This window comes from Euprymna scolopes, chromosome 6 (genome assembly GCF_053919585.1).
Source record: "Euprymna scolopes isolate OS-2025 chromosome 6, ASM5391958v1, whole genome shotgun sequence".
Lineage (NCBI taxonomy): Eukaryota > Metazoa > Mollusca > Cephalopoda > Sepiida > Sepiolidae > Euprymna > Euprymna scolopes.
In genome coordinates, this window is record NC_136487.1 from 113,777,666 (window position 1) to 113,794,332 (window position 16,667).

A 16,667-nucleotide genomic window follows, 5' to 3' on the forward strand; every position below is an offset into this window, starting at 1 on the left:
TACTGACATGCAGAAGTTCAAGTGTGATGTAAACAAACATCTTTCTTCTCAACTCCCTACATAGTATCCCTACAATTTATGTCCCAACTAATAGCCCCCTACATCAAAGTAACACTGTACCCTGTTTGGGGTGAAAATGCAATAAAAAAAAAATACTAACTGTTGAATGGTGCTACGTTGCTCACATTAAACCAATTTCTTTCATCAATCATTTAATCATAGATTAACTAGCAGGGGGACCCGACATTGCCCAGGATTTAATGATGATCAGCGAATGTTTGAACATTTCCAATACTTTTATTGCCATCAAATTCGGTGAAATCACCCATTCATCAATCAAATCAATTGATTGCCTGCTCTAGTCAGGAACCCACTGCGGTGCACCAGAAGGAAGCTTCACATGCCTCCCTACAGTAAGTTAGTCCACAATATACATTGCAGTCTACTCTATTGAATTTCGATACATCAGAGGTATTCTGATAGAAAATTTATGTAAGAACACTTACATATGAAGTATATTTGTGTGAAATTTCATAAAAATCGGCTCAACCGTTTTGGAGTCCATAGGAAATTCACACACACAGTACCTTTTACATATAAGTAGAGATATGATTTTACTTTCGTTTTTGTATCACACAATCAGTAATATATATATATATATATATATATATATATATATATATATATATATATATATATATACTAGCTGTATCCTGCCTTGTGTTGCTGTGGCTCAAATTGGCGCAATGGAAAAAGTTCCAAAATGAGAAAAAGCATGTTTTTTATAGGTTTAATTTCCCATTTCGTATGGGTACACAGTTTTTGTTGTTCCATTTTCTTAGCGGATATAGAGATTTTCTGGTTTGGTGACTCTTGAACAGGTAACATAAATTGTCCATGGAAAAAACAGTCAGTGTGTAACTGTAAGCCACACAATTGTAAAGATTGTTCCTTGAGTTTTGTTGATGGTTATTGCAAACGACAATAAAATTGGAAAATGCAATTTCCTAAAGTGTAATGGTGTATTCGGTGGAATCATAGGAATGCATGGAATGAAGATATATTCACCTGTGAAAGGTTCTGTTAAGATTGTTGTTTCTATGATATTGTTTGTTAATTTTTTTACTGCAAGTCATGTGCCATTGCAAAGTATGGATTGGTTTATATTTTACAACATGATAATTAGTATGCCAATTTTCAGTTGCAGTACATGCGGTGGCATCCCTGGCAAATATAGCTGTTGAATAATTAACCACTTTATCTGCTTCCACAACAGTGTCGATGGATTTGTATTTGACAACCTCACTTGGAATTTTACGTTGAATAATAGCGTTAAGTTTATGGATGTCATTGTAATGAGCTGCAAGAATAACTCGTTCAGTCAGTCAAGTGGAATTCATCTAGTTAATGTGAATATTTGCAAAAACCTTTTAAACCAACTCTTCTTTTGCTGTAATAAAATTACAGAAGTTAATAGTCAAAGAATTTCGCCCTTAACTCGGATCAGCTGGCTCTTTTCTGTACCCAATTTCCCAAAATTAATCAAAAATTTTTGTGCAGATCGAGCAGTCTGCAACTGGATATGCATATCTTGAGTTAAGTTTAATGCCTTTAAATGGCACCAAAAAGTAGAGTATTTGAGGCAAGCATTTATTTCATCTGCTGGTGTTGATTGAGGAATTACAGGTAACATTTGTCTGAAATCTCCTGCAAGCAATATTCCTGCATTCCCAAATGGTCTGACATTGCCACGCAAATCTTGCAAGGATCGACCAAGAGCCTCAAGTGAATTTTGTGTACTATTGTGCATTCATCCCAAACAATAAGTTTGCATTTCTACAATATTTTTCCCCATACTGAATGTTTTGGAGATGTCGAACATGAGAATTTTGAAAAATTGAATGTTTCAAAGTAGGATAAATAGTTCTTTTACTTAGTAGCAAGGTCGCAGGTATTCCGCATGCAGCAAGGGCTAAGGCTATGTCATTTTGTCACCGAATGGCTGCTAAAATCAATTTAATTAGAAAGGTTTTACCAGTTACTCCTGGTGCTGTTCAAGGTAGCAGTAATTTCCAAATAGCTTCTATCCTCATAGTAAGTAAATTAGATGACTAAAATAGGATTTATCCATGTTTTGACAATGCCTTATTCACTGTAATTAATTTAGGAGACTAAAATAGGATGAGGGATTAGAGATGGAAGAAAAGAGAAAGTGAGAGGGAAACAGAGAAAAAAAGGGGATTGAGATAGATAGAGGGATTGAGAGATAGACATTATGAATCACTGTACTCAATATTAAAATAGCTCTAGGATATCTATGCCTATCGAGTTATTATATATCTACATTAAAACGAAACAACATGCGGTCGCGATTTCTGGTGAGAACAAAAATAAACAGAGGCTGAAGAGAGTTTGATATTTTTCGCGGCCATAAATTGATCCTCTTATATCGGATTTAAAACCGACGGTACAGATATTTGTCTGGCTTTCTGTAATATATATATATATATATATATATATATATATATATATATATATTAGCATGGAGACCCGACGTTGCCCGGGATTGAATGATGATCAAGAATGATTCACATCCCATGTTTTTATTGTCAGTGAAATCGGTGAAATCGCCCATTTTTCAATCAAATTGATTGATTGCCTGCTCTAGTTAGGAACCCATCGTGGTGCACCGGGATGAAGCTTCACATGCCTCCCTGCAGTGACTTATTCCACAATACATTGTAGTCAACACTACACTGTAGAGAACCTAGTGTTGAGTTTATAAAATTGTTTGACAATGATTTGAATTAAAATATAAAATGAAAAAGTTAAGTATGAAGGTTCAATTGTGCTCTGAACAGAAACATTCATTTCGAACGCGTCCCTGTCATATCAAAGAACCTACAGTTGATTTTTGCATGCCTGATCTTTCGACTTGTGTGATAATATAACTTCTCAAATGCATTTGTAATGTAAAACTGTATAATGTGTTAACTTTGGTTAAAATTGCCTGTTCCTTCTTTCATCTAAGAACACTGCCAGAAATATAAAGTATCTTTGTGTGAAATGTCACAAAAATCGGCCGAGCTGCTTTTTTTTGTTCATAAGTCTCTCTCTCTCTTTCTCTCTCTCTCTCTCTCTCTCTCTCTCTCTCTACACACACACACACACAAAGTTCCTTTTATATAACAGTACAGATAATACTAAAATTCTGTGGATCTTATCTTGTTTTTTCTTTTTAATTTTTATTGTTTGTATCGTTCATACTGAATTACGTCCTTATTGTGATGACGTCAAGAGACCGTGAGGACGTAACAAAATAATGATGCCATCATTTTATGACAGCATCCATTAAAACAGGCTATCTGAGCACTATCTGAGCATTAAAACAGGCTATCTGAGCACTCCTATTGGATTACATCACAAAGTGACGAGATCACCCACCCCATTAAGTAATCTTAGTTAGTTGAAAGAAAACCTAAACAAAATCAGGTCTGATTCTAATCATGTCTAATACTGCTTTTTTCTTCTTCTTTTTTTTTTTTTTTGCTTGCTTTTTCACTGTGCACACTTTTCATCTGTATATGAATGTCTTAAACGGAGGGAGGAAAAGCAAATAGCGTAAATAAAGGGCGAATGATAAAAAGAAGTAGTCGGAGGAGGTAAATGACGTAAATAATAAAAAAGAGAGAGAAAGGGTGAAGAGAAGATAAAAGATAGAGAAAGAAGAGAGAAAGAGGGAAAGTGAGAAGGAAAAAGAGGGAAAAAGAAAAAAAGAACTAAGAGAGGATCTATATGATATTACAAGAGAGTTTATTTAGATAATGACCCAACGCTCTAATCAACTGAGCTAACACGACGTACATGAAATTTAGTCAGTTCTTCAACTATTTAAACTAAATCAGGCCATGACGTCATCTGACGCATGCGTAGAACCGATCTCGTCATGAGCGGGCGGTTTTTGTAGAAAACTGTTGATTTCAGGGTGGAAAAATTAAGGTTTTTGGCCAATTTTTCGATATTTTTCGGGCGAAGGATGGAGCTTCAATGTGATACCAAATTTGTCAATTTTTTTCCGCCTATCGAAAGTTTTTAGCGAACACACAAACACACATACATACATACATACATACATACATACATACATACACACATTTTCGCTTTTATATATATATAGAAGATTACCGTTAAATCCCTTAATGATTATTATTATTTGGAAGAACGATTTTAAAAGAAATACGAGAGAAAAAAATGGGAAGAGAAAATAAGGGGGGGAGATCGACAATAATTAAGTTTTGAAGTTTAAAATACATTAGATTGTAGTGGGGGGGTAGTAAGTTCAGCTAGGCGTTGGTGAAGATATAGTGATATAGGGACGGAGAGAAGGGGAGATAAAAGGGAAGGGTAAGAGGGGGAGGGAAGGGGGAAGAATTTCAATTATGATTTTTAAGATTTGGCTGTTTTTATTAAGATTGTTTAGTTATACACTGGAGTATATGAAATTATGGGAGAGGGAGAGAGAAAGGTTTAGTGAGCGTGTCACATGCGTTTGGCAAGGGTTCATTCTCGAATGCTCGCAGTGGCCACGGTAAGTCCAAACGTACAGTCGACAATGAATTGTTTTATGCAGTTAGGAGTGAATACACATGCCAATACACACGCATACACGCACACATACATACACATATGAACATATACATACATACATATATATATGTGTGTATATATATATATATACACGCACATGTATATATAAAAATATATCAACACACATACACACAACAACGTACGCACGTAAAAATATATACACAACGTACGTGGAAGCATACATGTCCATAAATGCACACACATGCACACACATGCACACACATACACACACCCATATATACGTATACACACACACGTATACATATATATATACATATATATACACACATATATACCCATATATATATGCATACACATACACATACTTACATATATATATGTATAGTCGCATATCTCCAGTAAGATATTGATGTATATATACATACATACATACACACACATGTACACATACATTAATACACTTATATACTGGAGGTATGTGTCTATACATATATGTATGTAAGTATGTGTATGTGTGTGCATATATATGGGTATATATATGTATGTATATACGTGTGTGTGTATACGTATATATGCGTGTGTGCATATTTGTGTATTTATGGGCATGTATGTTTCCACATACATTGTGTATATATTTGTATATGCGTATGTGGTTGTGTGTATGTATGTTGATATATTTTTATATATACATGTGTATTTATGTATATATGTGTGTGTATATATATATATATATGTGTATGTATGTATATGTTTATATGTGTATGTCAGGTCATGTCATATGCTACTGGTACCATGTAACCCAGTACTATCTGCCTCAGGTCACCGGCGACTAAACTGGTTCCCTCACCAGACTTGTTTAGTGAGGAGGGTGGCGAGTCTCCCTGAAGGATTAAAAACAAGACCTTTCAAAGGGCTATGAACCCTTTTTCGGGGTCAACGGCCAACTAGCACTGTGTGTGTTTGTGTGTACGTATGTGTGTGCTGGGGTGGAGAGGGCTCCCGTCGTGGTGAAGGCAACCTTTCTAGGAGAAGCAAATCTTTGATTTAAAAAACCATAAAGTGGGAGACCAGTACCCGCATTAAGCTGGTCTGCAGTTTAACTTGTTGCTGGCTATCTTACTCTTGCTTGTTGCTGGATCTCAACATTTTGAACCGAGAGAGAGACTTAGCTGTCGTACAAAGCTAAGACTGTAACATCATCTGTGTATAGATACTCCCTCAGGCATTTGTCTATTAAAATGGTCCTGTGGCGATGGAAGTCATTTTGGGGCTCATGGACTTTAAGTGTCTGAGGGAGCGGCACTCGTCTGAAAAGACGTTGCAATCATCATATTTGTATGTATGTGTGCGTGTATGCGTGTGTATTGGCATGTGTATTCACTCTTAACTGCCTAAAACAATTCATTGTCGAATGTACTTTTGGACTTACCGTAGCCACTGCGGAGAATGAACCTTTGCCAAACGCATGTGACACGCTCACTAACCCTTTCTCTCTCCCCCCCTCCCTCCCTCTCTCCCTCTCTCTCTCTCTCTCTCTCTCTCTCTCTGACTTTCTCTATCTCCCATCAATTCATGTACTCCAGTGTATAGCTAAACAATCTTAATAAAAACAGTCAAATCTTAAAATCCAAAATTGAAATTCCTCCCCCTCCCTCCCTCTTACCCCCTCCTTTTATCTCCCCCCTCTCCCTCTCCCTATATCACTATATCTTCACCCACACCTAGCTGAATTTACTACCCCCCACACACACTACAATCTAATGTATTTTAAACTTCAAAACTTAATTATTGTCGATCTTCGCCCTCCCCCCTTATTTTCTCTTTCCTTCTTTTTTTCTCTCGTATTTGTTTTAAAATCGTTCTTCCAAATAATAATAGCCATTTCTGTTAGGTCTGACGAGGCTGCTGGATCGTAAGTACGGTCCGGCAACCGAAACATATGTAACTGAACAGATAAAACGGTAATAAAAATAAAACGCATATTTGCTCTGCAATAGTATTGAGCACTCTCTTCAAATTTTACTAATTACCATTTTTGCCATATATATATATATATATATATATATATATATATATATATAGAGATAGATAGATAGATAGATAGATAGATAGAGAGTAAAATGATTAATAATTTTGAATTAAAAATCAGTTTCAAAAAGAAAACAAACAAAATCCATTAGATTGTACGATCGTTTCAGAAACGATGTTCATTTTATTTAAATTGACAAGGAATATTGACAATTACCTGACAAAAGTTTTGTTAATTAATAACAAAGTCTGCTCATCAGCAAAAAAAAAAGGTAGAAGCAGTTAAATACACGAAAACTAGCATTTTAGTCGTGTGTAAGACAGATATTCCTGGAAATATTTAAAAATAAAATAAAAATAAAATAAAATTATATATATATATATATATATATATATATATATATATATATAATTCTTGGTTCGTTCAAAATCGATAAAACCATATTTCTACATTACTAATTTATTTGAAATTTTCAGACAACCCCTCTTTAGAGTCGAGGGATGTTTCTATGTTATTATGATAAATTAACATCACCAATTAAAAAATATTAAAAATAAAAAGTATATTTTTCCTAAGCCAATAATGCGGACCTGCCTTATTAGTAAAACTGAACTTCCGTTTCAATTCATTTAATACACTACGATTTGACGAAACGAATTAGAAGATTTCATTTTCTGTTTACTCAATAAGTAAAAAAAAAACATAATTCATTTGTTTATCTTTCAAATTTTTTAATTTAAAAATTTTTTCTTATTATATCAGGCAAAAAAAAAGTTGAGTTGAAACATAAAGGACGAAGTGTTTTTTTTTGCTTATTTTTTAACAGTTGTTTCGATATAAGAAAATATGAACGTTTTTATTATTAAAACTATAAATTGTTAGGTGAAAGTACAGGTTTTTTCGAAGAAAATTTATGGATTGGTAACGTGCTTAAATAATATTTGGTGCTAATGCAGAGAGTGATCCGCGCTATTTTTTAAATCGTATTTCCACATTTAATTAAAATTTTATTATGTTTTTTATTCAATTGTAAGGTTAAAGTACAGATTAGGTACAAAACACCCTCCCCTCCCCATGTTAAGAATGGCTTTTTAAATAATAACGCTATTATTTCAGCACGGATCACGCTCTGCATGAGTACCGTACTTTCACCTAACAATTTAATAAACAAAACATGGTACTTATGCAGAGAAAGTACCGTGATAAAATAATAACATTATTTAGAAAGCCATTCTTAACATGGGGAGGGCGTTTTGTAACTATTCTATACTTTCACCTAAAAATTTAATAAACAAAAGATGGTACTTATGCAGAGAAAGTACCGTGCTGAAATAATGTTATTAAGAAAGCTAAAGTACACAATAGGTACAAAACACCCTCTCTTCCCCATGTTAAGAATGGCTTTTTAAATAATAACATTATTTCAGCACGGATTACTCTCTGCATAAGTACCGATTAATGTTTTGTTTTTAGCTTTTTTTTTTTTACCGGAGTTTTTTCTTTTTTCTTTTTAAGAAAACCTTTTTTAACAAAAATTTGAAAGTACACTTTTTTTCTTTCTTTTTTTTACATAAGTTTTTTTTATAAGAAAATATGAATGCTTTTTCTTTATTAAAGAAATTGGGTACTCATGCACTTATTGATCCGTGCTGAAATAAGAATGTTATTATTTAAAAAGCCATTCTTAACATGGGGAGAAGACGGTGTTTTGTACCTATTCTGTACTTTAACCTTACAAGTGAATAAAAAACGGTAATTTTTTAGATTAGGCCCACCTCCACAATTTTCTTTTAAATGACAACTTTATAGGTTTTCGACTATGCTGAATACGGAAATCGCATTGAAATTTTGCAGAAATAAGTAGTTATCGAGATATAAAAAGTTGTATAATGCATTGTAATCTCTGGCGACCATCTTTTTTACGCGCCTGCGCGCATGTCATAAGCAAATCTACGCGCGTAAAAAAGATGGCCGCCAAAGAATACAATGCATAAAACAACTATTTATATCTCGATAACTACTTACTTCTGCAAAACTTCAATGCGATTTCCGTATTCAGCATAGTCGGAAACCTATAAAAGTCGTCATTTAAAAGAAAATTGTGGAGGTGGACCTAATCTAAAAAAATACCAAAAAAACATATAAAACTTTAATTAAACTTGGAAATGCGATTTAAAAAATAGCGCAGATCAGTAAGTGCATTAGCACCCATTAATCGACTAACATGACTTTATTGCCAAATAAGCTCCGGTTACAATGTTCACATTTTTTTTTTTTTTTTTTTTTTTTTTTTTTAAGTTAAATCCAACTTTCACAATATCTTTTTATTTTTTTTATAATTTCACAATATCTTTTTTTAATAATAAATTGTTAGCTGAAAGCACAGAATAGTTACAAAACACCATCCCCTCTCTATGGTGAGAATGGCTGAAAAAATAAAAATAAATAAAAAATATTAGGTACTCATGCAGAGAGTGATCCGTGCTGAAATAATAACGTAATTATTTAAAAAGCCATTCTTAATATGGGTGTAGGGGAGGGTGTTTTGTACTTATTCTGTACTTTAACCTTAGAATTGCATAAAAAAACATATGAAACTTCAATTAAACTTGGAAATACGATTTAAAAAACTGGCGCGGATCAGTAAGTGCATTAGCACCAGAAATTGTTAAGTGAAATACAGAAAAGTTTCTACCAAAAAAACCGTTATTTTTTTCAGTCATTCTTACCAAGGTGTTTTGTCACTATTCTGTGCTTTCAACAAACAATTTATTTAAAAAACAAAAGGTAAATTTTCACGTTAGGTCCACCTCCACAATTTTTAACATGGGTAGGTTGGGGGTGTTTATTCCGAAAGCCGTTCTTAACATGGGGAGAATGGTGGTATTTATTCCAAAGCATTTTTTAACAGATGAAGGACAGGTTAAAACACGTGGTTAGGCATGAGTGTTGTTTATTCTGAAAGCCGTTCTTAATATGAGGAGGTTGGGAGTGTTTATTCATGGCCGTCAATGAATTATAGTGCATAGTACAGGTCTTTATATCTCGAAAACTATTTGCCTCTGCAAATTTTAAATGAGATTTTGTTATTCAGCATAGTCGAAAATTGTGGAGGTGGACCTAATGTAAAAAAAGTACCCCCCCCCCAAAAAAAAAAAGATATTGTGAAATTTAAATTGAAGCGCGGTACCAAAAATAAATTAGATAGAAAAATACCCCCTTTGGGTTTGTACTTGCACAAAGACTTGAAAAAGTTGTCAACAAAAACAAATATATAACAAGTAAATATTTTCAAAGGCAAGATAAGTTACTTTTCTACCTAATTGGATAATTTTTAGTGTTTTTATTGGGTTTGTACTACTGTACATATAGATTCGAAAAAGTTGTCAAAAAATAAATGTATAACAAATATTATCAAAGGCAAGATATGTTACTTTATTACCAAAATGGATCATTTTTTTAGTTTTTTTAAATGTAAAATGTTTATTCGGCTCGAAAAACACAGCGTTTATTGCTATATTTGAAAATTAATTTGGGAAAATTAGTTAAAACTAAAAAGCTATACAAAATACTGTTAAATGTCTGCCTATGTCATGGTAACATATATTGAGTGAGTTCCTAACAGTATTTTGTATAGTTTTTTACTTTTAACTCATTTTTCCAAACTTAACGTGTTAAACGCAGTTTGCCACCATCTGTATTTTTCAAATATACAGATAAACACTACATGTTTTCAGACCGATTAAACATTTTACACTAAATAAAAACACTAAAATCTTATTCAGTTAGGTAGAAAAGTAACTTATCTTGCTTTTGATAACATTTATTTGTTATATTTATTTTTTGACGACTTTTTCGTTTCTGTGTTTAGTAATACAAACCCGTTTTATTAACTGTAACGTTTAATCGGCTCAAAAAAACAGTGTCTATCAGTGTATTTGAAAAATACAAATGGTGGCAGACACTGTTGATGATGTTAAGTTTGGGAAAATGATTTAAAACTAAAAAAACTATACAAAATATTGTCAGAAACCCACCGAATATGTCAGCCTACGTCACGATAACATATAATCAGTGGGTGTCTGACACTGTTTTGTATAGTTTTTTAGTTTTTAACTGATTTTGCCAAACTTAACGTATTCAACAGAGTCTGCGACCATTCGTCATTTTCAAATACATCGATAAATACTGAGTTTTTCGAGCCGATTAAACATTTTACATTAAATAAAAACACTAAAAAATTATCCAGTTAGGTAGAAACGTGATTTACCTTACCTTTGCTTTCATTTATTCGTTTTTGGACAACTTTTTCGAATCTGTGTATAGTAACCCCACCCCCACCCATTCACCCAAATATTAATTAAAAACTCACATTTTTTAATACAATAAGGAAAAAAAAACTCTATTTAGCGTTTCAACGTTTTAGCAACGTTCGGCTTAATCCACTGAATGTTGGTCGAGCCCAAGCCATGATTGACGGTAATTCCCGAGGATCCGGATCCAATTCTGCAAGAGTACCATTTTTTTTTTTTTTTTTCATTTTCGCCTTTTTTTTTTTTTTTTTTTTTTTTTTTACTTTTTGGAGTGGATTGCTGTACTAAGAATATAAGAAACATGCATTTTCTCTTTTTATTAGAATTTTCCATTACACCAAATTGAGCCACGGCAACACGTGGCAGGATACAGCTAATATATATATATATATATATATATATATATATATATATATATATATATATATATATATATATATATATATATATATATATATATATATATATATATATAAAAGATCCAGCGTTTAAATATATACAGATGTAAAAAGGATGGAGAGTAAGACGATTAAAACCCCGAAAAAGAAAGAGAAAATAAAGAGAGGTGACTCATTATTGCATAAAAAGAAAAAGCTCTCCAAACCCTTGCTAATTGTAGACCTCTTCACTATTTTCCAGTCTTATGACGTCACAAAAAGAGTATGATAAATATTTAGAAATTCCTAATATCGTTTCATCTTAAGAACAGTAACGGACGATTCCAGAGATTTTATTGCCACATTTTTCACTTTTGTCCTCACAATCCATAAACGATGTTTCTGACAAAGGGAGAAGAATTGTTTTTATTTCATATATTATTATTATTATTATTATTATTATTATTATTATTATTATTATTATTATTATTGTTGTTGTTGTTGTTGTTTTTACTTCATATATTATTTTTTTATAATTGGAATCTTTTGAAATGAGTAATTTGAAACGTTGTGAAACAACAGCAACTATGAAGATGAGGATAACAGTCGGCAAATAAATAAGTGTTTTCATTTTATTCTTTAGTCCTCACAATCCATTTGCCACGTTTCTGATAAAGGGAGAAGAATTGCTTTTTTCATGGTCGAAATCTACACATTTAACACTTATCATTCGCCAGTTTTTTTTTTTTATCTTAAAGTATTTTTTAGCTCCTTTCATCGAGTTGCTTCATGCCTTGTCTGAAGCAATTTCCATACTACACTTTATATATATATATATATATATATATATATATATATATATATATATATATATATATATATATATATATATATATCGGAGCCAGAAGCTTTTGTAAAAATCTGCTTTCGCGCATACATAGAAATGACGTCATTAACAGCACAATGATAGAAGTGACGTCTTTAATAGCGACTGCGCATCTAAGAAATGATGCAAGACGTATACAGAGTTTTACATTGCAATTGATCTTGCCGACGACGACCAAACGTTAAGGTAAATTGTTAATTTATAAATAGTTAACATTATATTGCAAAGGACATTTCGTTGCTTTCATGCTGCCCCCAAGAAGGTTAGTGAAGTAAGTATTCACATCCAGACACAGTGTCGACCCCCGAACTGTTCTTCTCTATCCTCGTCCAGTGTGCGATCAGCACTAATTATACTTCCGATTCAATTTGAATATCATGTCTTACTTTCTTGTCGAACGTTGCTTGTTTTCGGTCTTTCGTGGTGTTCTATCTAGGAGATGGTTACGGCTTACTAATTTATTTATCAACAATTCAACATTTTACAAGAGCTTTACAAAGGTTATGTATAAAACTATATAAAATGAATCGGTTATAATGTGGCACATGGTCAAATGCGTATGGTGTAGAGTGTCGAGTGGGTGGGTGTTGGTGGGGGGGATCGTCCACTTGATCTATTCCCTAAACGAGTTCCAATCACCACAATACCTCATTCACTCTGCAGATTTCAGCTACTTAAAAATTCTCCAAATGTTTGAATTTCTATTCACAAAAATATAAGGAAAAAAATATAACTTAGTCGAGTTTATTTAATTTTAAATGTTTTGTGCTTGTTTAGATTTTTTTTTTTATTATTATTTAATTGTCAACACTACCGATCCATCAATGAAATTGAAAATTAGAAAATAATAATAATACAGAAATTCTAAATTAACAGTCTAGTCCTCACATTTCAGGAGTGATGTTTCTGCTAAAAGGAGGGGGGGGGGTTCTGTTTTCTGGGTCGGAATCTATTCACCTAACACTTAGCGTTGACTCATTTTTTTACCTTGATGTATTATCATTATTTTTTTTTTATGTTCCTTACATGTTTTTTAGACAATTTTTATAAAATAAATAAATAAATAAATAAATCTTCCTTAATCTTCTGCGTGTCTAACGCCAGAAAAAACTTCCACAAACATAGCTTATTCGCAACGTATTCCCGTTTGTAGAAGACGTTACCACATGACTGCTATACTGCAGATTACAATATGTCCATCTTCAAAATATGCAACAAATAATTGTTATACCACACACATTAAAATATAATTTTCTACAGACATGTATAGTTTTAAAGTTCTGAAACTGTTCGTAAGTTTTGTTACTTTCATCATGAGTCAAAGATGGTAGTCATTTTTTTAGGGAGGTCGTTAATGTTAGGTTTAAAAGGTAGGTTTTAAAATAGGCGTACGGTACCGCTAACCCTAAATATGAAGGTGACTGCCATTTAAGCATTATTTTATCACTTTTTAATCTAGAATCAGCAACCTCTTCCTCAAAAAATCGACCGCCATTTTTGATTGATGAATTCGGCTAAGCGAAAACAACTAGATAAATTTTAAAATAAAACAATTTCAGAATTTTAAAACTACGTCGGTCGATAGAAAACTGAGTTTTAATACGTTTGGCAAAAGTTATTTATTGTATATTTTGCTTAGTTATATTTCTCGGCTGTTAATTGTACTGCATGAATGCCCAATACCAAAAGATTCATGTTATGAACTGTCCATATTAATAATTAGACCTTACGATTGCTGTTATGAATAACCCCTATTAATAAATCAAGCTTGGTCCATCCCATCAATTTTCCCAATCCTATCATAAGGTTCTTAATGATATTTTGTGGTCGTTATCAAAATCCGTCTTTTGGTAATAATAAATGAAAAACAATAAAAGATCTATAAAATGGAAGCAACTAATAAATAGATCTAGAATCCAGGATCTGATTTTATTTTTAAAAAAATAAAATAAATGAATAAATAAAAACCATTGCTTTTGTTTCCCAGTACAGGGTTAACAAAATTAACCTAAGTAACGATTTATAAACACAGAAACATAAAATGCATTAAAAAAAAAAAAGAGAATCTCTATATAAGAGACAATTCTTGAACGATGTATCGCCCTGAGCGATACTAACAAAATTGAGAAAAACGAGAATTAATTTCGCCTTTTCTACCACAAAAACAATGAAAAAAGCAACAATATCAGTCTTACTTTGTTAAAGGATGAACACAGAGAACATACAATAAATTTCAATATAAAACTGGACGCTTGTGCACTTATTAAACCGCATTATATTTTTAAATAGTATATCTTTTTCATTAAATTGTTAGGTGAAAGTACAGAATAATTAAAAAAAAAACACCCTCCTCTCCCCATGTTAAGGATGGCTTTTTAAATAATAACGTTATTTTTTCAGCACGGTTCAATAAGTGCATAAGCACCTAAAACTGTCTTTCTAAACTGTTTCTTCGAAAGTCTTTCTTTTCGGTCTTTTCCCCGATACTTTCTTTTTTAAAAAATAAGTCGCTTTGGACTAAATTTTTAAAGGTCAAATATTCATGGCTTTTCATAGAACTTAAGCGAAAAAAAACTCTTTTCTTTTCCAAGAATTGTAAAAGCGATTTCTCTCTCTCTCTCTCTCTCTCTCTCTCTCTCTCTCTCTCTCTCTCTCTCCTTTTAAACTTCTTCGTGTTTGAAGTTCTCGTCTTGACAAACTTTTCTCTTGAAAATTGACTTCTTTTTTTTTTTTCAATAGGAAAGTTTCCAAGAATTTATGAAAACTTATCCCCAGAAAACTCGTACCCGGAAAATTCATACCCGGAATACTCGTCCCTTTTTGCTAGGTAGGAAAATTGGTTCATTATTGAATAAATAAGGGACCAGTTTTCCTACCTAGTAAAAAGGGACGAGTTTTCTGGGGACGAGTTTTCCGGGGACGAGTTTTCCGGGGACGAGTTTTCCGGGCACCGTTTCCAATTAATCGCCGGTGGCTTTTCTTAAGGCTGGTCGTTAGAAGTTTTTAACATCTGTATACCTTTAAAGACAGAGATCTAAAACTAAAAACAACCTGTCATCTAGGAGGAAATTCTAAATTTAAAATGACGTCGGAAGGCGTTCCACGTGATTTCACCTCAAACAACCAATCAGAGCGCTCATTTTTTCCTTGTTTTTGGTCGACTGCTAGAGTGCCTTACCACCACTTATTGATTAATAAGGGGGCGGCACAGCCAAGCCCTACATTCCCAAGAAGGACTAAACCCCACCACCACCACTACCACGCCAACACTGCTTAATGGTTTATGGGCTAAGAAATAAAATTCTTTATCGCTAAACTTGATAAGCGGTAACCCTTTTAGTAAAACAAAATGTGTAAATTCTAAAAAGCTGGAGAAAGATGAATGCGATATTGTGACAACAGCAAATGTAAATACAGTGAATAATTGAACAAATTTGATAATGTTGTTAGTATGTATGGATCAAGAATGTGTTTAATTAAGAATAGGGGTATAACCGCAGTTAAACATGATGCGATAAAAAAAATTGTGTACAGGCGATATTGTTTTATCTTGTTATTTTTGTTAAATATTAGTTAATGAGAAACCATTTCGAGTTAAAATCTATTTAGTATTACGCATGTAATCTTAAAAACACACTTGAGATGCTGAAATAATCTCAAACTTCCGTTTGCATGAAGACTCCATTGATTTTTTTTTCTGGCGCTTATTTCAGCATGTGTGTACATTTCAAGTTTGTTCTTAAGATTACAGGCGTAATATTAAATAGATTTTAACTTGAAATGGTCACTTATTTTAACAAAAACATTCAAGATAAAGCAATATTAATTGCTGGTACACAGTTTTTCATTATGTCCAGGCCACTAAACTGTGGTTTTACTAGAATATAAATGGCCAATACACGTCCATGCATTCCGATTTAATGATCCTATGCCTAGCTGTATGCATTTATAATAAATAGATAAGATTAATTTATATAATATATTATTTGTGTACTTGAATTCCTTGGAGGGTGTATCGTTGGGAACTTGTAAAGAACGATTCATTATTGTTCAGTAATTTCCGTAAACTGTTTGCGAACGTTACGTAAACTTACGAAAAATAACGAGGTTTTAAAAGAAAAATCTGATTAATTTGTCTTTTTTTTTAAAACGGTTGAGTTTGCAAAAATTGTATTTGACTTTTTCTTTATTTAGTTTAAATTATTTTACATAAATATCTATTTGATAGTAATTATTAAAGAAAACGTTATGAGTATGCTTTGTTGTTTTGTTTTGTTTTTTAGTATTTTTTAAATCTGTATATTAATAGGATAGTGTGTGTGTGTGTGTGTGTGTGTGTGTGTGTGTGTGTGTGTGTGTGACTGTTGTTTAATTGTTATGGACTTCCATTTATTGTAATATATAATTTTACTAAGAATTCTTCATAAGCTTTGGTTTCGGTTTCGATTGTAGCA

The 16,667-nt window shown here is 32.5% G+C and overlaps 1 protein-coding gene across 3 annotated transcripts in view; it reads left to right on the forward strand.

Moving 5' to 3' along the window:
* LOC145277888 (uncharacterized) overlaps positions 1-16,667 on the forward strand; it is a 190,397-nt gene that overhangs the window by 63,931 nt on the left and 109,799 nt on the right. The window contains exon 1 of one of the 3 annotated variants that reach the window (XM_080129881.1): positions 12,260-12,399. The exons of 1 other annotated variant lie outside the window; for it this stretch is intronic. The gene's annotated coding sequence lies outside the window, so the exon portion shown is untranslated. Of the gene's footprint in view, positions 1-12,259; positions 12,485-16,667 lie in introns of those variants that run through there. One more of the 3 variants, XM_080129880.1, reaches the window with a different exon arrangement.